Below are 26028 nucleotides of genomic sequence, written 5' to 3' on the forward strand. Positions count from 1 at the left end.
TCTTTTAATTTCGTTGTACCTTGTGTATAATGACAATAAAAAGTATTCTATTCTATTCTATTACCATTCAGCATGATATTTGCGGGAATATTTGGATGGCGTCAGTAATTAACGAGAAGTTGTTTGTTTTCAACGTTGAACAGAAAGTGATGATTCAGGAAACAAGACTGTTGTAATAAACAGTGAACAGACTGAGTCAAAATGAACCATCTGCGTGATGAACATCTTGTTCTGCCAGGAAATAGTGGCGAACCAGCTAACCTGTGAGTCAGCAGAGTATAAACAACCTTGATACCTAATAATAGGTGGAGTGAAATCAACAAATTGTTAAAGTAATTGAAATACAAACGAGCCAACATCATAAAATCAACCATATTTACTATCACTATACATCGACCTGCAACCCACAATGACAGTTTGTTTGTTGTTGTTTTTTTCTTCGTAAAACCCCAAATCACAAAAAGTAGGGACAGTATGGGAAATACAAATTTAAGCCCTAGAGCCTTTCACCAAAATCACATACCAATACATTATGACTTATTTCTCAGGTTGTGCAAGGTCAAAAATGCAAAAGTTTGGATCAGCTAAAAGACAGGTCCCTAGGGGATGTTGTAGATGCAAAAAAAAAATGAAAGTAAATAATACTTGGTAGGAGTAAATGAGGTTTTTTTCCCCAAAAATTAATTCCGATTTATGTCTTTATTTGCTTGGCGTTTCAGCTGTGGTTAGTTGATATGTGATTGAAGTGGATACTTTTGTAGAGGAGACTTCGCTTGACATTTTGATGTATAATAAGTGTGTGTTGGTGTCAACATTGGTTAGTTATGAGTGTTCAAATGTTTCAAAACGGGGCAAGTCCCCAAATTTGGGGACTCTAGGGTTTAAGAGGTTAAAACACCCACCTGTAATTCTTAAATTTATTTTGACTTCTATTTCATTGTAGATAATATGAACCCAAGATATTTCATTGTTGGTCTGGTCAACTTGATTTTATTTGTAGATATTTTTCCAGTTATACTTTATAGGCTTATAGTACATTCCAAAACTAGAGTATTGTGCTCATAGAGTGCAGACCAACACTAGCTGACAATTTCACAAACTTTTGCCTTGGAAAAAAATATTTAAGGTTAAAGTCCTGTTAGAAGTGACTTTTCATAAGCTAAATTAGATGTGATCAAATATTAGGAGTATGTATTTAGTTCATGCACTTGAATGAAAGGTTTTTGTGTTGTTGTCGGGTTTTTTCTAATTTTTTCGGTTTCTGAAGTCTTTTTCAGATAATTTTAACAGCAATCTTTACTATGCACAATGTGTCATTGCTTTTTGGCACTTGGTTTCCAACTGATAACTGGAAGATTGACAAACAGGCATAAAATTCCCATCCAATTTTGATGATGTAGGTAAATCCACAACACAAAAATGAGTGATTGAGGTATTTTGATTGAGATATAAAGCAAAATGTACATCAAATGGGCTTTTCAATATTAAATTCAAATGTCTACAAAATCCCCAATCTGGATCAGATCCAGAGTAAACTTTCTCAGGCGATAGTGAGTGCCAGTCTGCACCTCATTTTCAAATATGAGTTTGATTGGGGCACATTCGATTAAGATATAATGTAAGATATCCATTAAATGGGATTTTCAGTGTTAGATTTATATGGTCACAAAATCTGTAATCTGGATCAGATCCAGGTCAAACTTTGTCAGTCGATAAATGATACCATCCTACATAACACTCTCAACTATGAAAGAAATTTCATCTTTGTTGATAGTTATGAATTTTTGAAAATATGGTCAGTATTAAAGATAGGGATTTTCCCAAGATTTTCCCTGATTTTGCCCTTTGATAGCTTGAAAATTTAATCTGTTGTTGCCTATCAAGATATGACTGTTCAGTAAAAAAATTCATATCACTGTATAATAAATTGTGGGTTACAGGCTGTTTACAAACAGACAAACAAACAGGGATGACAGACATCCTCCAACTTTAATGGCGGAGGTAAAAAGTTGGGATACAAAATCATTTACCACTTTCTGATGTTGCCGTTCCTTCTCACAACAAGGAAAACGACTTTGGCATTGAGGATACCAAGCGGTGAAGGTCTTTTTTGGTGCCATTTTTCTGCAAACATCTTGGTGTCCAGCTGTATGGGGTTGTCATTGTAGTATTTTTGGTTCCAAAATTTTCCACACATTCTCTGTTGGGGACAGGTCAGGACTGCAGGCAGGCCAGTATCCATAACTACTACTTCTGCAGCCATGCCTGTGTAATGTATGCAAATTACCTTTGCCAAGGGCATTGAAAACCCCATAACATGACACACCTTGACTTCTGGACTTGTATTTGTTAATAGTCTGGCTGGTCCTTTTCTTCTTTGCAGCATATGTTGCTTTAAAATATCCATGTGATTTTCTGCATTAACTCTGCCATCACAGATGTGTAAACTGTCTTTCCCAAGGGGACTGACACAACCACATAGCATGACAGACCCTGGCGTGTGGTCTTGTATTTCTTAGCAGTCTGGAAAATCCAGAATACTGATTAGATTTATTTTTTGCACAGTAAAGCTTCAAATGGAGTTTGTGAATGTAACTCTGTATTGTGGTGCTTGACAAATTTTTCCCAAAGTAATCCCTTGTCCCATGTTGTTGAATGGTTCTTAATGCATTACCATCTGAGTGATCAAGAGATCACATTTGTTCAGCTTTAGCCTCATTCACAACATGCTGCACGTGTCGCAGGGAGTGGCAGGTCACAGCTGTGCCACAGGTATCACAGGGAAAAGTTTGTGAAAGCATACAGGCGTGGTACTTGTCACGTACAGGCTGCACGTCTGCCGTGCACAAGGCGTGGGAAATATTGTGCCATCAGCGCGTGCCAAACATATGTCTGACGGACATGATCACAGTGTGTGCACTGCTTGTGGAGTGTGTGACATGCAAATTACCAACCCCTTAAGTGAGGAGTACGGCCTGCCCCTGTGACGCAGGTGGTCTGCACAAGACAGTCACTCCTGACGAGCCTGTGACACAAGCCAGGAGTGTGTAAAAAGGAGGCTCACCATCGCCTCTGTCGCCTTGCATTATGCAGTCGGTGAGCCTGTATTACCACAACCAATATGGCTTCGTACCTCTGCTCAGCTTCTATCATCTGCCTGTGGAGTTCCAACACCCTCAGACGTTGCTGTGGTATGGCGACAACCATTGGTGCTGTCAGCCATAACTCTGGACGCACTGTGCATACTTTTTTCCACAGGTTTATTCATGAAAATCATTCAACATTACAACAATAAAAATACTTGTGTGGACGTGACCCATCCTTTTGATGGCCTTGAGGCTGTGTCGCTGTCCAAGGTGCTGAATGAATGAAAATGGGCTGCATTCACAGAGCCCTATTTAGGAACTAGGGTCCACAGTCACACTGAGACATGTCCTAGCAAGGATGGGTGGTCTGAGTTGCCCTGATTCTACATCAGGGCAACTCAGTGGGCAGCATGCACTGATGCTCAAAGAATCTTGTCAAACAGCTGCAAAATGCTGGAAAGCTGCGCATGTTGGCAGTGCCACAAACAGAGGAAGGAGGGAGACAAATTTCCTTCCATAAATAAGCATTTTTGGTTATTCTTTTTCCATGACATTTGAGCAATAAGCTGGTGTAAATCATGCCTGTTTGCCAAATCTGAGGATGTAGTAACCACCTGGAACTTTATTCAAAGCTGAATTTATTCAGTACTACACAAAAAGAGATTTAATTAATGCAGACCATGTGGAATTAATTAATGCAGTCTGTGGGCCCATTTAAATTTTGTGATATTGTGCCTTCATGTCTACAGAATTTGGAAGCTGAAACATATCAGAATCTGTTTAAACTTTCAATACTAAAAAAAAGAAGATAATTTCATTCAAACCATTCGCTTATAGAATCAGAAATCGTTTACAGCTGCAGGTTGTCGTGCGGTGGAGAACTTATTTGGAATCCTGTCAAAGTTGATGCTCCCACGACAAGCTAGTGCCCCCATGATGTGTGTGTATCACATGACCATTGAACTCAGTCACACTTAAACAGAATTTTCAGTTTTTCAAATGCTGTTTTTTTTGTTTGTTTTTTAAACAAACGAAAAAATGACATATTTTACAAATACACATTTATTTGTAAAACCCAAAACACACATTACAGTAACTGTATTCTGAAGTTTTGGTTTTTACATATAGTAAATCAACCAATCAGAGTGATGAGTTGAGGCTTGTTTTCCTATAATGCTTTTTGGCATCTGTGTGTGTTAATGTTTAAACCTTAAGAATTAGTGCATTGTTTTAAAATGAACAAATATGTGTTATATTTTCACTTTGTAAAAATGACAGAGTTGACATGAATCTAGATAAACTATCCGGATAAATTTGGTTTATAAATCAAAACCGTAAGTCAAGCTTGCTTTGCTTTGTTTCAATGTCATACAATCTTGAGGGCTCTTTCACACATAGTATGGATGTGGCTGAATTGCGCATGAAGCAGGAATCGTATGCAATACGTGTAAAAATCGGAGCTGCCTCCAATGCCTGGTACACCTGTTGCTACAACTATTTGCGCACACCAGTGGCTGAAAGACAGAGTGTCGGCCAAATTCCAGGGCTGCACACAAACATCTAACACCACTCACCTGGCTCTTAGAAAATGTGTGGCCATTCGCTGTTAGCATGAAAACAGATTGTCAGCAGACAATCACTTTCGAGCTGGCAGTGAAATTTGTCTAAGTGCTACCACGACTGTGAAGTTGCCAAGTACATATGTGGCATGCCAGAGTGTCAGCTCCCCCCACATGTGTGCACGTGTTTTGCGCGCTCCCCACGTGTGTGCTTGCTGTCCTCACGTGGAAATACATAAAAACATATATCGCTTTTACGGGCTGGAGAGTATGCACAGCGCACACGTTGACAGGCTGTCCCAGCTGAAACTGACTGTCAGTTCATGTGGACATGCAGCAGGCGATTGGAATGTCACGTCTGTCTGACAGGACACACGTGCTCTGTGAGCAGCGTACCGCTGGACTATATGACAAGCCAACAGTGCAACAAACACTCCACTTTGTCACGTATCAGCAGAAATACGCCGTAACAAATCCCTTTTGGTCAGTTATCACAGCGCTTTTTTCTCTTTTAAAAAAAAAATACATTTATCTTGTTGTTGATTTTAGTCATGTCACACTCCTGTTATAAGACAGTGATTGTACCGCAGTGGTAAAGTTGCCATCTGGCAATCAGAGCTGTTGTAAATTGCAGGTTCGAATCCCGTGAGTGGCAGTTATTTTTTATTTAACCAAGGTTATTTAACGGTGGGGTTCTGTATTTCATCCCCTTTTATTTACTATTTATATCAACCCAGTGATATCCACTAATTGGACAGTTGGTTTTTATTTTATTTTTCTCCACATCAGCGGCAGGATGTGGTGCAACACATCCCAGCTGCTCGCACTGTGTTCCCGCTGCAGGTTTGTTCATGCCTTTTTGCCTCCCTGATCATTTTTATTTTGTTTTAGCACTGTTGTCGTGCGTTGCCTGTGCTGCTCCACAGCCTGTCCAGTGGATTTTTATTTTTATTTTATTTTATTTTTTAGCACTGTTGTCGTGCGTTACCTGTGCTGCTCCACAGCCTGTCTAGTGTCGGATTCCCTGTTTGGGAATCCGCTAGCTTAGCGTAGCTACTAGTTCTTAGCCGTTTTAGCATGGCGGCTTCTCCTGTCTCTCCCGTACTTTTCTGCTCTGGGTGTGAAATGTTTAGTTATTCCTCGGCCTCTTTTAGCAGTAACGGTACTTGTAGTAAGTGCAGCTTATTCGTAGCTTTGGAGGCCAGGCTGGGCGAATTGGAGGCTCGGCTCCGCACCGTGGAAAATTCTACAGCTAGCCAGGCCCCTGTAGTCGGTGCGGACCAAGGTAGCTTAGCCGCCGTTAGTTCCCCCCTGGCAGACCCCGTGCAGTCGGGAAGGCAGGCTGACTGGGTGACTGTGAGGAGGAAGCGTAGCCCTAAACAGAAGCCCAGTGTACACCGTCAACCCGTTCACATCTCTAACCGTTTTTCCCCACTCGACGATACACTCGCCGAGGATCAAACTCTGGTTATTGGCGACTCTGTTTTGAGAAATGTGAAGTTAGCGACACCAGCAACCATTGTCAATTGTCTTCCGGGGGCCAGAGCAGGCGACATCGAAGGACATTTGAAATTGCTGGCTAAGGCTAAGCGTAAATTTGGTAAGATTGTAATTCACGTCGGCAGTAATGACACTCGGTTACGCCAATCAGAGGTCACTAAAATTAACATTGAATCGGTGTGTAACTTTGCAAAAACAATGTCGGACTCTGTTGTTTTCTCTGGGCCCCTCCCCAATCAGACCGGGAGTGACATGTTTAGCCGCATGTTCTCCTTGAATTGCTGGCTGTCTGAGTGGTGTCCAAAAAATGAGGTTGGCTTCATTGATAATTGGCAAAGCTTCTGGGGAAAACCTGGTCTTGTTAGGAGAGACGGCATCCATCCCACTTTAGAGGGAGCAGCTCTCATTTCTAGAAATCTGGCCAATTTTTTGGGATCCTCCAAACTGTGACTGTCTAGCGTTGGGACCAGGAGGCAGAGCTGTGGTCTTATACACCTCTCTGCAGCTTCTCTCCCCCTGCCATCCCCTTATTACCCCATCCCCGTAGAGACGGTGCCTGCTCCCAGACCACCAATAACTAGCAAAAATCTATTTAAGCATAAAAATTCAAAAAGAAAAAATAATATAGCACCTTCAATTGCACCACAGACTAAAACAGTTAAATGTGGTCTATTAACATTAGGTCTCTTTCTTCTAAGTCCCTGTTGGTAAATGATATAATAATTGATCAACGTATTGATTTATTCTGCCTAACAGAAACTTGGTTACAGCAGGATGAATATGTTAGTTTAAATGAGTCAACACCCCCGAGTCACACTAACTGTCAGAATGCTCGTAGCACGGGCCGGGCGGAGGATTAGCAGCAATCTTCCATTCCAGCTTATTAATTAATCAAAAACCTAGACAGAGCTTTAATTCATTTGAAAGCTTGTCTCTTAGTCTTGTCCATCCAAATTGGAAGTCCCAAAAACCAGTTTTATTTGTTATTATCTATCGTCCACCTGGTCGTTACTGTGAGTTTCTCTGAATTTTCAGACCTTTTGTCTGACTTAGTGCTTAGCTCAGATAAGATAATTATAGTGGGCGATTTTAACATCCACACAGATGCTGAGAATGACAGCCTCAACACTGCATTTATCTATTATTAGACTCTATCGGCTTTGCTCAAAAAGTAAATGAGTCCACCCACCACTTTAATCATATTTTAGATCTTGTTCTGACTTATGGTATGGAAATAGAAGACTTAACAGTATTCCCTGAAAACTCCCTTTTGTCTGATCATTTTTTAATAACATTTACATTTACCCTGATGGACTACCCTGCAGTGGGGAATAAGTTTCATTACACTAGAAGTCTTTCAGAAAGCGCTGTAACTAGGTTTAAGGATATGATTCCTTCTTTATGTTCTCTAATGTCATATACCAACACAGAGCAGAGTAGCTACCTAAACTCTGTAAGGGAGTTAGAGTATCTTGTCAATAGTTTTACATCCTTATTGAAGACAACTTTGGATGCTGTAGCTCCTCTGAAAAAGAGAGCTTTAAATCAGAAGTGTCTGACTCCGTGGTATAACTCACAAACTCGTAGCTTAAAGCAGATAACCCGTAAGTTGGAGAGGAAATGGCGTCTCACTAATTTAGAAGATCTTCACTTAGCCTGGAAAAAGAGTTTGTTGCTCTATAAGAAAGCCCTTCGTGAAGCTAGGACATCTTTCTACTCATCACTAATTGAAGAAAATAAGAACAACCCCAGGTTTCTTTTCAGCACTGTAGCCAGGCTGACAGAGTCAGAGCTCTATTGAGCTGAGTATTCCATTAACTTTAACTAGTAATGACTTCATGACTTTCTTGCTAACAAAATTTTGACTATTAGAGAAAAAATTACTCATAACCATCCCAAAGATGTATCGTTATCTTTGGCTGCTTTCAGTGATGCCGGTATTTGGTTAGACTCTTTCTCTCCGATTGTTCTGTCTGAGTTATTTTCATTAGTTACTTCATCCAAACCATCAACATGCTTATTAGACCCCATTCCTGCCAGGCTGCTCAAGGAAGTCCTACCATTATTTAATGCTTCAATCTTAAATATGATCAATCTATCTTTGTTAGTTGGTTATGTACCACAGGCCTTTAAGGTGGCAGTAATTAAACCATTACTTAAAAAGCCATCACTTGACCCAGCTATCTTAGCTAATTATAGGCCAATCTCCAACCTTCCTTTTCTCTCAAAGATTCTTGAGAGGGTAGTTGTAAAACAGCTAACTGATCACCTGCAGAGGAATGGTCTATTTGAAGAGTTTCAGTCAGGTTTTAGAATTCATCATAGTACAGAAACAGCATTAGTGAAGGTTACAAATGATCTTCTTATGGCTTCGGACAGTGGACTTATCTCTGTGCTTGTTCTGTTGGACCTCAGTGCTGCTTTTGATACTGTTGACCATAAAATTTTATTACAGAGATTAGAGCATGTCATAGGTATTAAAGGCATTGCGCTGCGGTGGTTTGAATCATATTTGTCTAATAGATTACAGTTTGTTCATGTAAATGGGGAATCTTCTTCACAGACTAAAGTTAATTATGGAGTTCCACAAGGTTCTGTGCTAGGACCAATTTTATTCACTTTATACATGCTTCCCTTGGGCAGTATTATTAGACGGTATTGCTTAAATTTTCATTGTTACACAGATGATACCCAGCTTTATCTATCCATGAAGCCAGAGGATACACACCAATTAGCTAAACTGCAGGATTGTCTTACAGACATAAAGACATGGATGACCTCTAATTTCCTGCTTTTAAACTCAGATAAAACTGAAGTTATTGTACTTGGCCCCACAAATCTTAGAAGCATGGTGTCTAACCAGATCGTTACTCTGGATGGCATTTCCCTGATCTCTGGTAATACTGTGAGAAATCTTGGAGTTATTTTTGATCAGGATATGTCATTCAAAGCGCATATTAAACAAATATGTAGGACTGCCTTTTTGCATTTACGCAATATCTCTAAAATCAGAAAGGTCTTGTCTCAGAGTGATGCTGAAAAACTAATTCATGCATTTATTTCCTCTAGGCTGGACTATTGTAATTCATTATTATCAGGTTGTCCTAAAAGTTCCCTAAAAAGCCTTCAGTTGGTTCAGAATGCTGCAGCTAGAGTACTGACGGGGACTAGCAGGAGAGAGCATATCTCACCCGTGTTGGCCTCCCTTCATTGGCTTCCTTTTAATGCTAGAATAGAATTTAAAATTCTTCTACTTACTTATAAGGTTTTGAATAATCAGGTCCCATCTTATCCTAGGGACCTCGTAGTACCATATTACCCCATTAGAGCGCTTCGCTCTGACTGCGGGCTTACTTGTAGTTCCTAGGGTTTGTAAGAGTAGAATGGGAGGCAGAGCCTTCAGCTTTCAGGCTCCTCTCCTGTGGAACCAGCTCCCAATTCAGATCAGGGAGACAGATACCCTCTCTACTTTTAAGATTAGGCTTAAAACTTTCCTTTTCGCTAAGGCTTATAGTTAGGGCTGGATCGGGTGACCCTGGACCATCCCTTGGTTATGTTGCTTTAGACGTAGACTGTGGGGGGGTTCCCATGATGCACTGTTTCTTTCTCTTTTTGCTCCGTATGCATCACTCTGCATTTAATCATTAGTGATCGATCTCTTTTTCCTGGTTCTTTCCCTCAGCCCCAACCAGTCTCAGCAGAAGACTGCCCCTCCCTGAGCCTGGTTCTGCTGGAGGTTTCTTCCTGTTAAAAGGGAGTTTTTCCTTCCCACTGTGGCCAAGTGCTTGCTCATAGGGGGTCGTTTTGACCGTTGGGGTTTTTCATGATTGTTGTATGGCCTTGCCTTGCAATGTGGAGCGCCTTGGGGCAACTGTTTGTTGTGATTTGGCGCTATATAAGAAACAAGTTGATTGATTGATTGATGCCTGCACGCTGGCTCGGTGTTTTTGTGGTTCGCTCATACGAGCTGTTCCGCCCTGATTTGTACTTATTATATTATTCATACTATGTGTGAAGTGGCCCTTCCCAACAGCCTTCCTGCACCTGACAAGCACAAGTATGTGAGTTGGCTTTGAAGCTGATTGGGTTTTAATGCTGCAGTGGTGGGTGATGAATCATCAGATTTAACATGTTCACCTTTGCTTTTCATTTGTTCTTTTTTCTCCTCTTCTCCAAAGCAAACTGGATTGACTCAGCAATGTTCCCATTCCTATTCCCTGCCTTCACTTCAGTTTCACAACTGTCCCTGCATCATTTGCATTATTTGTGAACAATAATTGATAGATCCATTGGCACTCTTTTTTTTTTTTTTTTTGCAGTGATTTCTGCAAACTTGCATAAATGAGTGACGTTCATCATACAGATATTCTGTGTCTGTTGTGCTGATTTTTGCAGCTCTGTATTGTCTCTTTGTTTAAAAATGCTCCAACTACTGTTGTCTATTTTTTACTCAGGGTGTCACGTGGTGGGAAGGTGGTTAATAGTGCCACATCACAGCAAGAAAATCCTTCCAGTCTCAAACAGAACCAGTATGGATGCTGGACTTTTGCGATCCTTGAATTGATTTTAGCATGTTTTTTACCAAAGCATAATGTGTATGTTTTACAATCTCAAATGAGAAAAAGTTGGGACTGTAAGTAAAATGCCCATTTAAAAAACACACACAATGATTTTTACATTTCCTTTAGCTTACATTTAATTGCAGACAGTATGAACCCAAGATATTTCATGTTTTGTGTGTGGTCAACGTATTCATTTGTAAATACAGTACATGCTGAAAGTATTCACAGTGCTATGTTACAGCTTTATTCCAAAATGGATGAAATTCTTTTTTTTTTTTTTTTTTGAAAATTGTACACACAATACCCCATAATGACAATGTGAAAACATTTATTTTTTTCAGATATTTGCAAATTTATTAAAAATAAAAAAGCAAAGAAATCAAATGTACATAAGTATTTGTAGCCTTTGCTATGAAGGTCAAAATTGATCTCAGGTGCATCTTGTTTCCACTGATCATCCTTGGATGTTTCTACAGCTTAATTGGAGTCCACCTGGGGTAAATTCAGTTAATCGGACATGATTTGGAAAGACACACACCTGTCTGCATATAAGGTCCCACAGCTGACAGTGCACGTCAGAGCACAAACCAAGCATGAAGTCAAAGGTATTGTCTGTAGACCTCTGAGACAAGATTGTCTTGAGGTACAAATCTGGGGAATGGTACAGAAACATTTCTGCTGCTTTGAAGGTCTCAATGAGCACAGTGGCCTCCATCATCCATAAATAGAAGAAGTTCAGATCCACCAGGACTCTTCCTGTCCACCCGTCTAAACTGAGCGATCAGGGAGAAGGACCTTAGTCAGGGAGGTGACCAAGAACCCAGTTGTCACTGTGTCAGAGCTCCAGCATTCCTCTGTGGAGAGAGGAGAACCTTCCAGAAGGACAACATGCAGCAATCCACCAATCAGACCTGTATGGTAGAGTGGCCAGATGGAAGTCACTCCTTAGTAAAGGCACATGGCAGCCCACCTGGAGTTTGCCAAATGGCACCTGAAGTACACTCAGACCATGAAAAACAAAATTCTTTGGTCTGATGAGACAAAGATTGAACTCTTTGGTGTGAATGCCAGGCGTCATGTTTGGAGGAAACCAGGCATCATCCCTACAGTGAAGCATGGTGGTGGCAGCACCATGCTGTGGGGATGTTTTTCAGTGGCAGGAACTGGGAGACTAGTCAGGATTGAAGGAAGATGAATGCAACAATGTACAGGAACATCTTGGATAAAAACCTCCAGAGCGCTCTTGACCTCAGACTGAGGTGACTGTTCATCTTTCAGCAGGACAGTGACCCTAAGCACACAGCCAAAATATCAAAGGAGTGGCTTCAGGACAACTCTGAATGTTCATGACGGCCCAGCCAGAGCCCAGACCTGAATCTGATTGAATATCTCTGGAGAGATCTGAAAATGGCTGTACACCAACGCTCACCATCCAACCTGATGGAGCTTGAGAGGTGCTGCAAAGAGGAATGAGTAAAGCTGCCCAAAGGTAGCTGCACCAAGCTTGTGGCATCATATTCAAGAAGACTTGCGGCTGTAATAGCTGCCCAAGGTGCATCAAAAAAATATTGAGCAAAGGTGTGAATATGATGAATATGGGGTGTGATTATGTACGTGTGATTTCTTAGTTTTTTAATTTTAATACCTGCGACCCGACTCCGGATAAAGCAGAAGAAAATGGATGGATGGATGGATGGACATTTCCAAGAATTTCAAAAAAATTAATGTTGTCATTTTGGGGTATTGTGAGTAGAAATTTGAGGTAAAAAAAATGAATTTATTCCATTTTGGAATAAGTCTGTAACATAACAAAATGTGGAACAAATGAAGTGCTATGAATACTTTCCGGATGCGGAGTATACTCTGGTTCAACTTATATATATTTTTTTCTGTTCACAATGTACTTTTTTGACAGATGCGACTAATAAAAGTTTTCATTTTGGCAAAAATAACAGCATTGCCAATATATCAGCTCTTTTTAGTTACATTTACAGGATCTGATAGTGTAATTGTATTGAAGCTAGTTTTGTAGCAGGCACTAGTGGGCACAGCTAACCAAAAAGTTACCTTCGATAACTGCTAATCCACTAACTAAAAAGTTAACTTTTATAACGCTAAACCGATAAACCGCAAAAAATTGAAAATAACAAACAACCTGACCGTCTCACATGTTTACATAAAACAAACACAGTCACGTCTGAAAACCCAGCTAATATATTCACCAGAGTTTTATGGTGCAATGATAATACTGTTGTCTGTGTGCAGCAGTTAAAGTGCAGCATTATCAGAGCTTCTCAGTGCATTTCTCAATGTATCTGACATTTCGCAGGGCAGTGAACTCTGTGACGTTTTGTGGGATTTGAAACCTCAATAGGGTGAATGATCTGGGTTTATTCATGATGTTATTGTTTGTTTTTATGTAAACCTGCGAGAAGCTCAGGTTGTTTCATCGTTATTTACAGTGGGTGAGGAATCGCTGTGATCTGCGATCGCTTCATGTTCATGTCATTCTGGAGGAAACTGAAGTTTGCTCTTTAACGTTGTGCTTATTGTCCTTTACAGCACTGTTTGCTCCAGAGTAATGTATATAAAATGTTTGAAATTCAGTTTATGTTTATGAAGTTCCACGCAGGTTAAACATAGCAGACATAGATTTGTTTTAGCAAGTTTTCAGGGTCTCATGCAGTCTTAAAAATGTTATGAAAGGCATAAAAGTTACATTTTGGTCGTATAATGTTCATTTGCAATGGTCGTCATGTGGTTTCTCAATGTTATTTTGACTGCAGCAGCTCTCTGGTGCACAACGGATTATGGAATATCTCAGTGGGGTGAATTGTGGTACTTTAAAATGATATACTGTCGTGAAACTGAAATAAACAAAAAACATGCCAATTTTGATACCCCCAGTGAAATTACTGTAACTTGTGTGTTGGTTTTTACAGTACGTGCGATCGGTGATCCACATTGAGACGTTCTGAGTGTCAAACTGCATTTGAGATTCAAAAATATGGTCTGTTTACACTCTGCATTTTGATGGGGTGGGGGGGAAGAAATGATGAGAGCAGGTCATTTAAATTTCTCATAATGCTTTTCGGCACATGTCTAACACTCAGGTCTTCAGGAATTAGTTCATTAGTTAAAAAAATATGTGCAATATCATATTTTAACTTTGTAAAAAATGACAGAGTTGCTGTTAATTTCTATAAACTGTCTGGAATTAGTTGGTTTTAAATTAAACCATGAGTGAAAGGTGCTTTGCGCTTTATGTCTCTTTCCCACTGTCTATCGGCATGTTTAAAGTAAATTACATTTTTTTTTCTTGTTTGCAATCCAGCTGGCAGCTGGTCCACCCCCTTCTGCTGGGTGATGACCAAGGTTCTTACAGCGGCCTCTTTATTGCAAAGCACACGACAGGAATTAACATGTAGGGTTTTAGGTTTTATAAATGTTTCTGAGCGTTACGCTTTACTCACTATGCGAGCAAAAAGTTAGCAGAACTAAATTTAGTGGAAGCTAATTGGTCCACTGATAGTTTTCAAAGTTAGCTGAAAAGCTAATCTGCTAACAAAAATGTTAGCTTTGCTAACTAGCGGTTAACGGAAGCAGGAAAGTGGATTATTAGCACTTAGCTTAAGCTGATTTTGACATTGACACCTACCCTCTGTTCGACATGACTATTTTTTGTAGAAATTGTCTTTTTAAATTGGATCATTCAGGGCTGTGATAACTCCGCGGATCCGCGGGATTCCGCGGATTTCATCATGGAGAGAGGGGATGGGGTGCTTGTGATGTACTCTTTAATCGTGAACATCACTGAGTTTTTAAAATGCTTCTTGCAAAGTGTTCTCTTTTACGCCATCATGTAAGTTTTATAAGTCCGCGGACACTGCTCTGTGTGTTACAGATACAAATCAGTTTTCTTGGATCCGCGGAGTTTCGCGGAGGAAAAATGCCACTCAAAGCGTAGTTGTTACGACAGTTGTTGTAAAGCAGGACTGGTTGGTTGCTGCGGCGACGCTGTGTGGCTAAAACTTAGCATGTGGACATCCCAAACTTTTAGAGCTTTCACGTTTTTAAAAGATTTGTGCAGCATGTCTGTGTCACGGGCCGACGTCGCACAGAGAGATGGAGAGAAAGACGGTTTGAAAAAGTCTTATAAGGACAAGAATCCATGGAATCATCACTGGCTTCATCAGCCACCTGAAAGATAAAAGAAACGGGAAAAGTGAACTGTGCTCTCTCAGGAAAACATGGTAAGAATTTTTCTCTCCCTGGAAAATAAACATTCTGCTGTTCAAATAGGATTTTAGACAGGATTATGTGACTTTTTTTCATTGTAAAAAAGACAATGTGGCTTTGAATGGATTTAGGCTGCATGAATTCACACAAGAATACGAGGTCTATTAGAAAAGTATCCGACCTTATTTTTTTCAAAAACCATATGGATTTGAATCATGTGTGATTGCTTCAGACAAGCTTGAACCCTCGTGCGCATGCGTGAGTTTTTCCACGCCTGTCGGTTGCGTCATTTGCCTGTGAGCAGGCTTTGAGTGAGGAGTGGTCCAGCCCCCTCGTCGTTGTTTCATTGCCAGGAAATGGCGGAATGATTTGGGCTTTTTTTCCAACAGACTTTTTTCAGAAACTGTTAGAGAGTGGCAGCTGGAAACCATTAGAAAAATTTATCTGGCTTTCGGTGAAAATGTTATGGGCTTGGTAGAGAATAAGGAGTGTTACTGTCGCTTTAAGGACGGCCCCCAGCGGCTGTGGGACGCACCGCGCTCCGAAGCCGCCATCGACAGGCTGAACGACCATTTCTTTTCTCAACGGATGGCTGTCTGGATCCGTGACCATCGTGTGCCATTTCTCTGGTTATCACAAGAGCTGGACATCAACCATTTTCCGGCAGATTTCACTTTTAACGAGATTTTGTCATGGAAAGCCAAGCAGAGGCTTCGCGCGTCACGATGGATTCGCTACTGGAGCGAGACAAAACCACCTCCGTTTTGGTCTCACAGGACGGCTTTGAGATGGCGTTCAGACAGCTGTCGGTGGTTTTTCAATCGAGTGATTATCCGAGAAATTGTGGATGTGCCTGGACATGCCAAAACATGTCCCGTGAGGCTTCATCATGGCGTTGCTGTGCGCCATGCGGCACCGCCGCTCCTCTTTCCATGACAAAAACTCCTGTAACAGTGGAATGTGCCGGTCATTTCCAAACTGGACGCTGTGTTTTATCCGGGACGTCGTCTGACTAGCACAGGAATTGTGAAAAGACGTGGACATCAGCATTTTTTCGGCACATTGAGACAGACGTGCGGAGGAATTCCACGCGTCGCGGCTGTGCCGCATGGCGCAAAGCAACGCCGTGATGAAGCCTCACGGGACATGTTCTGGCATGTCCAGGCACATCCACAATTTCTCGGATAATCACTCGATTGAAAAACCATCGACAGCTGTCTGAACGCCATCTCAAAGCCGTCCTGTGAGACCAAAACGGAGGTGGTTTTGTCTCGCTCCAGTAGCGAATTCATCGTGACGCGCGAAGCCTCTGCTTGGCTTTCCATGACAAAATCTCTTGTTAAAAGTGAAATCTGCCAGAAAATGGTTGATGTCCAGCTCTTGTGATAACCAGAGAAATGGCACACAATGGTCACGGATCCAGACAGCCATCCGTTGAGAAATGAAATGGTAGTTCAGCCTGTCGATGGCGGCTTCGGAGCGCGGTGCGTCCCACAGCCGCTGGGGGCCATCCTTAAAGCGACAGTAACACTCCTTATTCTCTACCAAGCCCATAACATTTTCACCGAAAGCCAGATAAATTTTTCTAATGGTTTCCAGCTGCCACTCTCTAACAGTTTCTGAAAAAATTCTGATGGAAAAAAAAGCCCAAATCATTCCACCATTTCCTGGCAATAAAACAACGACGAGGGGGCTGGACCACTCCTCACTCAAAGCCTGCTCACAGGCGAATGACGCAACCGACAGGCATGGAAAAACTCACGCATGCGCACGAAGGTTCAAGCTTGTCTGACGCAATCACACGTGATTCAAATCCGTATGGTTTTTGAAAAAAATAATAAGGTTGGATACTTTTCTAATAGACCTCATATAAGTGACTTTTGTACTATAAGTTATGTTATTGATATTTTACCATGATTTTCCAAATATTCTACAAGCTTTAGCTGTGGTTTTTGAAATGCTGTAACAGTCTTTTCAGTCTTCATGAATTTCATGTATACTCAACAAAAATATAAGCACACTTGGTTTTGCTCCCATTTTGTATGAGATGAACTCAAAGATCTAAAACTTTTTCCACATACACAATATCACCATTTCCCTCAAATATTGTTGACAAACCAGTCTAAATCTGTGATAGTGAGCACTTCTCCTTTGCTGAGATAATCCATCACACCTCACAGGTGTGCCATACCAAGATGCTGATTAGACACCATGATTAGTGCACAGGTGTGCCTTAGACTGCCCACAATAAAAGGCCACTCTGAAAGGTGCAGTTTTGTTTTATTGGGGGGGGGGGGGGGGATACCAGTCAGTTTCTGGTGTGACCACCATTTGCCTCATGCAGTGCAACACATCTCCTTCACATAGAGTTGATCAGGTTGTCAATTGTGGCCTGTGGAATGTTGGTCCACTCCTCTTCAATGGCTGTGCGAAGTTGCTGGATATTGGCAGGAACTGGTACACGCTGTCGTATACACCGGTCCAGAGCATCCCAAACATGCTCAATGGGTGACATGTCCGGTGAGTATGCCGGCCATGCAAGAACTGGGACATTTTCAGCTTTCAAGAATTGTGTACAGATCCTTCCAACATGGGGCCGTGCATTATCCTGCTGCAACATGAGGTGATGTTCTTGGATGTATGGCACAACAATGGGCCTCAGGATCTCGTCACGGTATCTCTGTGCATTCAAAATGCCATCAATAAAATGCACCTGTGTTCTTCGTCCATAACAGATGCCTGCCCATACCATAACCCCACCGCCACCATGGGCCACTCGATCCACAACACTGACATCAGAAAACCGCTCACCCACACGACGCCACACACGCTGTCTGCCATCTGCCCTGGACAGTGTGAACCGGGATTCATCCGTGAAGAGAACGCCTCTCCAACGTGACAAACACCAGCGAATGTGAGCATTTGCCCACTCAAGTCGGTTACGACGGCGAACTGGAGTCAGGTCGAGACCCCGATGAGGACGACGAGCATGCAGATGAGCTTCCCTGAGATGGTTTCTGACAGTTTGTGCAGAAATTCTTTGGTTATGCAAACCGATTATTTCAGCAGCTGTCCGAGTGGCTGGTCTCAGACGATCTTGGAGGTGAACATGCTGGATGTGGAGGTCCTGGGCTGGTGTGGTTACACGTGGTCTGCGGTTGTGAGGCTGGTTGGATGTACTGCCAAATTCTCTGAAACGCCTTTGGAGACGGCTTATGGTAGAGAAATGAACATTCAATACCCGAGCAACAGCTCTGGTCGACATTCCTGCTGTCAGCATGCCAATTGCACGCTCCCTCAAATCTTGCGACATCTGTGGCATTGTGCTGTGTGATAAAACTGCACCTTTCAGAGTGGCCTTTTATTGTGGGCAGTCTAAGGCACACCTGTGCACTAATCATGGTGTCTAATCAGCATCTTGATATGGCACACCTGTGAGGTGGGATGGATTATCTCAGCAAAGGAGAAGTGCTCACTATCACAGATTTAGACTGGTTTGTGAACAATATTTGAGGGAAATGGTGATATTGTGTATGTGGAAAAAGTTTTAGATCTTTGAGTTAATCTCATACAAAATGGGAGCAAAACCAAAAGTGTTGCGTTTATATTTTTGTTGAGTATAGTTTAATTGTTCTGAGTTAATGCATAATTTGGTTTACAATTAAAAGAAAAATCATTCCAGGTCCTACTTCCACATCATATTCTGTTATTTCAGTATTCAACATCTGTTATTTTAACAGGTCAAATAAAAGGTTGAATATAGGATCATTTAAATATCCACTAATTTGCTGAAAAAGTATCATTAGATAAAAATTTAATTCTGGGGCCCCATTTCTGAGGGGCTGTACCCCCCCAAGACCCCATTGCAAATTTTCCTCGGAATTCACAATTTTCATTTCACAGCCATGATCATTACATGGTGTTATATATTCCACTCCACAAACTTGAAAATGTTTGTTTTCTGCCTTTAACCTTTTTGTAGTAAGTATATTTGTTAAAAACCCTCATAAACTGTTTTATATTTTCATTGAATTCCATTAACTTTAACTAGTGATGACTTCATGACTTTCTTTGCTAACAAAATTTTGACTATTAGAGAAAAAATTACTCATAACCATCCCAAAGATGTATCGTTATCTTTGGCTGCTTTCAGTGATGCCGGTATTTGGTTAGACTCTTTCTCTCCGATTGTTCTGTCTGAGTTATTTTCATTAGTTACTTCATCCAAACCATCAACATGCTTATTAGACCCCATTCCTGCCAGGCTGCTCAAGGAAGTCCTACATTATTTAATGCTTCAATCTTAAATATGATCAATCTATCTTTGTTAGTTGGTTATGTACCACAGGCCTTTAAGGTGGCAGTAATTAAACCATTACTTAAAAAGCCATCACTTGACTCAGCTATCTTAGCTAATTACATGCTCTAATCTCTGTAATAAATTTTATGGTCAACAGTATCAAAAGCAGCACTGAGGTCCAACAGAACAAGCACAGAGATAAGTCCACTGTCCGAGCCATAAGAAGATCATTTGTAACCTTCACTAATGCTGTTCTGTACTATGATGAATTCTAAAACCTGACTGAAACTCTTCAATAGACCATTCCTCTGCAGGTGATCAGTTAGCTGTTTTACAACTACCCTCTCAAGAATCTTTGAGAGAAAAGGAAGGCACTGCGCTGCGGTGGTTTGAATCATATTTGTCTAATAGATTACAGTTTGTTCATGTAAATGGGGAATCTTCTTCACAGACTAAAGTTAATTATGGAGTGCCACAAGGTTCTGTGCTAGGACCAATTTTATTCACTTTATACATGCTTCCCTTGGGCAGTATTATTAGACGGTATTGCTTAAATTTTCATTGTTACGCAGATGATACCCAGCTTTATCTATCCATGAAGCCAGAGGATACACACCAATTAGCTAAACTGCAGGATTGTCTTACAGACATAAAGACATGGATGACCTCTAATTTCCTGCTTTTAAACTCAGATAAAACTGAAGTTATTGTACTTGGCCCCACAAATCTTAGAAGCATGGTGTCTAACCAGATCGTTACTCTGGATGGCATTTCCCTGATCTCTAGTATACTGTGAGAAATCTTGGAGTTATTTTTGATCAGGATATGTCATTCAAAGCGCATATTAAATAAATATGTAGGGACTGCCTTTTTGCATTTACGCAATATCTCTAAATCAGAAAGGTCTTGTCTCAGAGTGATGCTGAAAAACTAATTCATGCATTTATTTCCTCTAGGCTGGACTATTGTAATTCATTATTATCAGGTTGTCCTAAAAGTTCCCTAAAAGCCTTCAGTTGGTTCAGAATGCGGCAGCTAGAGTACTGACGGGGGCTAGCAGAGAGAGCATATCTCACCCGTGTTGGCCTCTCTTCATTGGCTTCCTGTTAATTCTAGAATAGAATTTAAAATTCTTCTTCTTACTATAGGTTTTGAATAATCAGGTCCCATCTTATCTTAGGGACCTCGTAGTACCATATTACCCCATTAGAGCGCTTTACTCTCAGACTGCGGGCTTACTTGTAGTTCCTAGGGTTTGTAAGAGTAGAATGGGAGGCAGAGCCTTTAGCTTTCAGGCTCCTCTCCTGTGGAACCAGCTCCCAATTCAGATCAGGGAGACAGATACCCTCTCTACTTTTAAGATTAGGCTTAAAACTTTCCTTTTCGCTAAGGCTTATAGTTAGGGCTGGATCGGGTGACCCTGGACCATCCCTTGGTTATGTTGCTTTAGACGTAGACTGTGGGGGGGTTCCCATGATGCACTGTTTCTTTCTTTTTTTGCTCCGTATGCATCACTCTGCATTTAATCATTAGTGATTGATCTCTGCCCCCCTTCTCGGCATGTCTTTTTCCTGGTTCTTTCCCTCAGCCCCAACCAGTCTCAGCAGAAGACTGCCTCTCCCTGAGCCTGGTTCTGCTGGAGGTTTCTTCCTGTTAAAAGGGAGTTTTTCCTTCCCACTGTGGCCAAGTGCTTGCTCATAGGGGGTCGTTTTGACCGTTGGGGTTTTTCATGGTTATTGTATGGCCTTGCCTTGCAATATGGAGCGCCTTGGGGCAACTGTTTGTTGTGATCTGGCGCTATATAAGAAAAAAGTTGATTGATTGATTGATTGATTGAATAAAATCAAGTGCAGAAGTAATTGTCTTCCCACACATCCAGAAAGTTGGCTGGAACAGTAATCAGGGCATTCTGCATAGCAACTGTTGCTACTTGTTGGTTTTTTAAACCAATGGCATTAGACAGCCACAAAGTGTGAAGTGCTATTTTTATACATAATTCTACTCCACTTTTACATATATTCCAAACACACCATCTCTGTCAGACTGGCATCAACCAAAACTGTTTCCTCCACACTCTTGTCATGTTGGTCTTGAAGCCAAAAGGATCCTAATATTTCATAACTTCAGAGAAAACATCCACATTCTGCTGTCTTGGATGCCCTCTCCATTGCACGGTTATCTTCAAAATTATGGGTCCATTGGAAACACACTTCCAAGGACCAATTACATGCTGCTTTGCCACGGTATTGCATTTTGGAAGCAAAGGCCCCTTAAAAGCGGCAGTAACACTCCTTAATCTGTATAATCCCCATAAATTCATCCCTGAAAGCCATATTAATTTTCCGAACGGTGTCCACCTGGAGGTCTCTCACAGTTTCTGGAAAAAAATTGATGCAGCAAAGCTCCAAATCATTCAGACATTTATCCGCAATAAAAAACGACGAGAGGGGTGGGCCACTGCTCACACAAAGCCTGCTCACAGGCCAATGACGCAACGGACAGGCGTGAAAAAACTCACACATGCGCACGAAGGTTGAAGCTTGTCTGATACAATCACACGTGATTCAAATCCATATGGTTTTTGAAAAAAATAAAAAGGTCCGATACTTTTCTAACAGACCTCGTATGCCCAAGACAGTTCTGTAGTTTGGTGAATGGGACATGCGGCACCACGTAAGACCTGACTTGACCTGTACCATGTGGGTTATTCAGGTACGTCTGTGGCTGTCCCAGCAAATATATCCAGGCAAGTGACGCCTCTAAGTGCTTATACTTTAGATGTATTATTGTAATTATTTGGCAGAAAAAGCCAGCAAAATTTCACATTCATTTTGTGATAAATCATTGTGACATTTTCTGTCTTCTTTCACCTTATGACCAGAAATCATTGTGCAGTATTTTAGCTGCCCGCATTGCCCTATGAATCATTATAAGCAGTTAAGGTAGCTGACCTGTAACGCAGCGAAATGTTGTGTGGGAGTAACCACATTGACCTGGTTCACTCACAGTGGCTGATTCATTTTCAAACTCACACTCACAGAAGATGCACAAGCATAATGTGTGTTGTGTGCTGCACACAGCTTTAGCCTATTGACAAATGAGTCCATTTGTTGTTGTTTTTTAGTCTTACATCAAAATTACATTAAGAAGAAGTGCATTTGAAAGAGAACATTCCTTCACCAAGGTCCCAATGTCCTCTGTAATTTAAGTTATGCTCCAAGCCATATCTCAATCTTGTGGGCCACTACTGCCAACAAAAAGTGCATTTTTGTGCACTAGATCCAGTTTATGATCCAGATCTGTGTCAAAGTACACCTGTAGATAGATAGTCATGGGATCCATATGCATGATTTTCCTCATGAAAAGTGAAGTCTTAATGTTGGAGAAATTGATAAAGAAAAAAAGATGAATCTCACTATGTTAACAAAAGTAAAAAACAAAAAAACAATAAATCCAGCCTGTCCACTCAAATTTGCAGCACATTTAATGGTTTCTTTTTTGGCCCATACCCCACCTCCCCGCCAAGTTTCATTACCACTAGTTTATGATTAGTCCTGCTATCAAGACAGACAGACAGGAACAAAGAAACAAAACAATGTCCTCGCTAGAAGTAACGGTAATCATAATATTAATCATTGCTTATTTCCCAAACAGAGGGGAAATCTGCTTGAGATCAATGTTGCAATTTCAACCTTGCATGCCTTCTTTTTAAGACAGTCCCATTTGTTAAATTGTTGAATTTACTGTGAAATCCTGTAAATTACTGAAATCCTTGGAAGCTACAAAAAACCTACATCTTGCTACTTTTTTAAATATATGAATGCACTTTTATGACATAGACAGTCATTTGAAGACTCTATCAGTCCAAACAATCTTCAGATTTTGAATTGAGAATAACAATATTATTATACTTAAAATAAAAAAAATCAGTACTAATGTATAAGGTTTTGAGAAACTCACAATCTTGGAAAAATGCCTCCTTCCAACTCATCTCAGTATTGAGTTTGGCTCAAGCTTCCTCATGACAGACAAATGAATCTATGGTTGTATGAATGTGTCATTTTGAGTCCGCAAGCCACTGTAATAAAAAACAGTGATTGATCCCAAATCTGTGTCACACATGGGAGTCACTTGCTCGAATATACTCGAAGTCAAAAGGTTTGGTTTGAGGCAGTTTTTTCTTGACACAGATCTAATCACATAGTTTGTTGTACTTGGCGGCGTTGTGCTGTGATGCTGTCGGCGCTTTAAGCGTCCGTGCTGCAGCGCAGACTCCCTGGTTTGTCGATCCATCTTGGCTGAGTGCACTACAGCAGAGGGTCGAGTGGGAGGAAACCTGTTTGCCGCAGTTGTCAATGCAGCGATGGGGAAGCAATTCATTGCTGTCCCACAGCACACACGCACGCGGGCACACACCGGCATGGTGAGCAGCTGGTCTGAGAGCTGCCAGGGAGCAGGCAGCAGTTTGAGGCGGCAGTCCCAGCCAGAGGGACAGCAGGTTGAATCTCCACAGTCAGATAGTCGTACGTAGCTTCAAATATAGACATGCAGGAGGAAAGGAGCAAAGAGGTAAGGAAAGACTTTAAGGCCATTCACGGTTTTCTGTTTGGAAATCAGAGAGGAACTCTACCTGTGCATGTGTGTTTTGCTGCCAGCTCACACTGCAGACTGACACAGTAGAGTCTGAACTGCAGCAACAATCCACCTTTTCCTTCTCACTCCTTCCTAACTTCAGCATTCCCACCTTATTTCCTCCATGTACGTGCACTTCTTCCCACACGGCGCTTCAGCCAGTGAATCGCACAGAACAGTGTGAGTAATGAATTAGAATAAACCATTCAACTCACCTTTAATTTTGCACATATGCAGACAAAAATGTTGAAGTACTATAATGATATCACAGTATGTATGAAAAACCTCATCGGAATAAAGGGGTAAAGGCTGTTGAATATTTTGCCAAAAAGCTTTTTGGCATGAATTGGCCCCCAGCAGGTTAAAACCACACCAGTTTTACTTTTGTTTCAGACTACAGCCCATAATTTTCACAAATAGCAAACTGGACCAGATGGTGAATGAAATATAAGTATGTGCAAATGGTTTTGGCACCATGGAATTTGGATGAAAAAGATTGATTTATTATTTATGTATTTATTTATTGACCCTCTGGGGTCTGAGGGTGAGTTTTATGTCTCTTTTTTTCAGGACAACCTGTGCTTTCATAATATATATGCTTTTGTTGTGTTTTATAAGTGTAATAAAGATTTACATTCAAAAATAAGAAAGGAAAAAGTAAAGTGGAAATAACTTTCCACACACATTTATTCAAAACACACAGCAAACTATAATAAACAACTGTTTTGACACTTTATAAAAGTAATTTGAGGTCTTGTGTGAAAGACTATACAACAAAAAGGTTCAAACAATAAACACAAATGCACATTTTGAACAATATATCCAAAATGGTCTATGTGTTTTGTTTGTCCTCATCTCAAAGCAATTTCTGTCTGCTATTGCACAAAGGTTACATCACAAACTTCTACTTCTACTGTGTTTTGGAGTGTTCTGTGCTGCTCCTAAAGCAGCTTTCATTCACAGTTTGGCCCACTTTGGCTCCTTAAGCCCCTTTCACTCCGGTTGTGCTCCCGGTTGCTCCCAGTTGCGCAGTGCATCATTATGATGACGCCGCGAGACGATGCAGCTCGGCGCCACAACAGCACAAGGGGTGCAAAGGAGGAAGCAAGTCGGGCACCAACAAATTAAACCTGTTTAATTTTTTTGGCGTCCTGTGCTCGACGCAGAAATGAAGTGGTTCCAGCGCAAGCCGGGGCAAAGACGGTGTGACCGGGTAACGCCAGTTTATGATTCCTGCTGTGTTCCATTGTTCCCGCAGTATAAATCACGCAGGATTGTTTTTATACCGTGTACTTAATGCAGTAAAAACTACACGCTGAAAAAAAAAAAAAAAGACCACAGAAAAAAATGCAGACTGATTGCCAGAAATATCCAGTAAAAAGTCCGGACATCTCTAGTCCACTCATGGACGTTCATTCACGCTCACACATGTGAACAATTAAAAGAAAAAAAAAAGTCTGGATGCAGGCATTAGTTCCTTGTTCTCTGCTCAAACTCTCACATCACAGTTTAAAAAAGAACAAAAAAGGACATAAGTCCTGACACATGACATGTCAACATCAAGTAGAACTCCAGACATCTCCACATTTGCTTGCTCACGCATCTCGCGGTCAAGGGAGGAAAGAAGAAAAAAATTGTCTGCAGGCAGTTAGTTCCTTTCTCTCCTCAGACTCTCTCATCACAGTTAAAAAAGGACATAAGTCCAGCTCATGTCAACATCAAGTAGAACTCCAGACATCTCCACATTTGCCCAAGGATGGTTCGTGTGCGCGCGTGCATCTTGCGGTCAAGGGAGGAAACATAAAGTATAACAGAACTCAGAGTGCAGCCCTGCAGCTCAGCACAACAACAAATAGAAGAGAAGTCAGAGTGCACAGTCTGTCTGCATCCAAACTGTGCACTCTGAGCTTCTCTGTGCAGAGAACCTGCAGGCTGCGTTCTCACCTCCTCTCTGCCCTCTGTTGCGCGCACCTGACGCAGCTATTCCTGCGTCGTCATGACGCCACAGGAAGTAACCGGGAGCAGCCCTGGTGTGAAAGGGGCTTTACAGTCTGAGGAGCGCCCCCCCCACCCCACACACACACTCCATTAATATGGTAAACTGTGCTTTACGCCGAGAAAGCAACAGAGTTATCCAGTAACATTCACAT

The 26028-nt window shown here is 41.3% G+C and overlaps 1 protein-coding gene and 1 long non-coding RNA gene across 2 annotated transcripts in view; one reads left to right on the forward strand and one right to left on the reverse strand.

Annotated features, from left to right (window-relative positions):
- The window catches only part of dlg2 (discs, large homolog 2 (Drosophila)), a 658820-nt gene that overhangs the window by 167561 nt on the left and 465231 nt on the right, over positions 1–26028 (forward strand). The window lies entirely within an intron of this gene.
- Positions 1349–18892, reverse strand: LOC117517712. The gene is made up of 3 exons (XR_004562807.1): positions 18882–18892; positions 8556–8562; positions 1349–1474 (listed from the first exon to the last, which is right to left on the reverse strand). It is a non-coding gene; the product is annotated as an uncharacterized LOC117517712 (long non-coding RNA).

The sequence above is a fragment of the Thalassophryne amazonica genome, chromosome 9 (genome assembly GCF_902500255.1).
Source record: "Thalassophryne amazonica chromosome 9, fThaAma1.1, whole genome shotgun sequence".
Taxonomy (NCBI): Eukaryota; Metazoa; Chordata; class Actinopteri; order Batrachoidiformes; family Batrachoididae; genus Thalassophryne; species Thalassophryne amazonica.